Genomic DNA, 2,789 nt, shown 5'->3' on the forward strand with positions numbered 1-2,789 from the left:
CAGATGTGAGGATGGGAGGGTGCGGGAAGGGGTACGTGGAACAAGAGAGAATAAACTTGGGAGTCATGGGTTCTCGTCTAGCTTTGGGATGCTGGGTGAGAAAATTAAGCTCCCTGGTCTTCTTCTTTTAACCTATGAAAAGATTTTTTTTAATTTATACAGTCTCTCTTGGCTCAAATATTCTATAATTCCAGTCATTCTACTAGACTAGAGCTTCTCAATGTCAGAATCACCAGGTGTGTGTGTTACAAAGGTAGACTCCTAAGCCCCATCCAGGTGTCTGGATCAGTCTCTCTGCAAGTGCGGCCAGGGGATCCCCATTTTAACATACTCTTGGGTGATTTTTTTTTTAAATGCTAGTTTGTGAAAGGGTGGGAAATGCATCTATCTCCTTCACTCACATATCCCAAAGCTCCACCCAATGTAGGACAGAAATAGGATGCTCAATAACTATTTCTTGATGGGTGAGTAAATAAATGTTATAGTCACAGAAATGGGGATATCTTGCTTTAACCAAGGCAGAAGAAGAAGAGGGTTGCTGCCTCATTATGGTCTATGGTAGCTTCCTTCCTCTTTGGGGCTGAATTCTCCATTTATAAAATATGGATATTTTATATTTTATAAAATATTTTATATTTTATAAAATATTTATAAATTCTCCATTTATAAAATATAAAATATGAGCCACTAAGTGGCTCATAGGAATTCTCTTTGCCTTAATAACCCACAAGCACCATGAATCTATAATATGGACAGCACCACGAATCAATGCTTTCTGTTTCCCTTCGCCTTCCTCCTTGACAGATGAGAAAGAATCAAGGTGAAAATCAACAACAACCCAGAGATTCGTTGTGAGTTTTAATAGGAGGGGTGGAGTCTGACAGTTTAGAGAAACGTATAAAAAGACCTTTTACTTTTTGTTGGAACATGATATGGTTTGTGCATAGCACATACATATTAAAAAATAGAAGCATCACATTTTACAAGCACATGACTGAACAAATTCTGGGTTTTTCTACTCACTTGACCCAAACTTGAGGATAGCTCTGCACTGGGACCCAGTCTGAGGTACTTATTGATTTATAGAAAGGGGAAAACCACATGAGGACACAGCTGTCTGAGTGCTGGAATTTCAGTAGTTCAATGAGGTATACAAACATGGTTCTGTGTTGGCTCTTGGCATGACGGACTAGATTCAGGATCTGTTTTGGGTGTAATCACTCCCTTCTTCCGTTCTGGGAAGAGGAAACATCAATTCAGGTGTAAGTACAGAATGGAATTATTTCTACCTTCTCTCCTGGGCTTGTCCCAATCATTCTGGGAGGTAGCAGAATGAGTGGCCATTCCTAGCCAAGTGGAGGGGCAGGGGACAGATTTGAGAGACCCACTTCCTAGACACGAAAGTGGCAAGTGGCAGAGAGTCCCTCCTCAGTGACATCTGACCCAGAGCCTTTGGGGACAGAAAGTTATAGGTGCTTTCTAGCTTCTGTCCACGTGAAAAGCAGCAGAAGGGGATAGACAGGAGAGAGAATAACCCCGTGTCTTAGGGGCCAGTGACTATTTTTGGTAGATATGTTTCCGCCAGTGGCCATGGCACATAATGGGCAAGGGCAGTGGACCTACAACTCTGGGAGGAAGGAGAACTACAGCTTGAGGACTTTTGTACATCTTTCTCTCTTAGGATTCTACCGAATGATAACTTAAAGGCTCTGATGTCTAGGACAAGAAAGGGGCTCAGCACCATCATGAGAAGAATTCCAAACTTCCCAGCATGTGACAAGATCAGGAGAGAATTTCAGGCCTGGGTTACTGGCCTGAGAAAATCCTATATGACTAAAAAGGAGAGAGGTTTGTAGCCTAGATCAGGAGAGAGGAGAAAATATTCTCTTTCCTGAGACATAGAATGGGGTGCATATGCTGGATGTGTTGTGGGATGTGGCAGCAGAGGGGGAAGGTTGTGAAGGATAATGGTAGGGTGTTACAACATTATATGCTGCCTTTCATGGGAGGTTCAAAGATGCATGGCAAGTAGGAAGGGAAGGGGTATTAGAAGGCAGCAAATGATGGAGCAAACACAATCAATAGTTTCAATGGGGCAGTTGGGGTTTTTTGGTTTCCTCTGAGGTCCACCCATTGTCCTGAGGAGAGTGCAGACTCTATAGGGTGCCTGGAACTCCCCTATGGTTTCTGAGCTCACATCTCCCCAGCTGAGAAGTTCACTCCAAGAATGTGCTCGTACGTTGCTCTCATTTTTATAGTTTGCTCTTGAAGAAGGAATAAGGCAGCATCTGGGTTCTGGAGTCCCAAGTTTGCATGGAGCTGCCAGAGAAGGTTCAGGATAGGAGAGAAGCCAATGACTACAAAACTCTATAAACCAGGATCATAGCTCGGGATCTGGGAGAGAGACGACCTAAGTTGTTCATAGTACATGGCAACAGGAAGGTGAGGGTCATTCTTTCCCCTGCCTATGCGATGTCTGCTGCAGCCTTTTGGATCCAACGGGGCTGAGAGCTCAGTCTGGAACTCAGTAGACATGGTGATCAGATACACCTGTGCACAGACATAGTTGCAGGGGAGACTATAAACCAGGATCATAGCTCGGGATCTGGGAGAGAGACGACCTAAGTTGTTCATAGTACATGGCAACAGGAAGGTGAGGGTCATTCTTTCCCCTGCCTATGCGATGTCTGCTGCAGCCTTTTGGATCCAACGGGGCTGAGAGCTCAGTCTGGAACTCAGTAGACATGGTGATCAGATACACCTGTGCACAGACATAGTTGCAGGGGAGA

The sequence above is a fragment of the Enhydra lutris genome, unplaced genomic scaffold (assembly GCF_002288905.1).
Source record: "Enhydra lutris kenyoni isolate GAN:26980312 unplaced genomic scaffold, ASM228890v2 scaffoldscaffold69, whole genome shotgun sequence".
Lineage (NCBI taxonomy): Eukaryota > Metazoa > Chordata > Mammalia > Carnivora > Mustelidae > Enhydra > Enhydra lutris.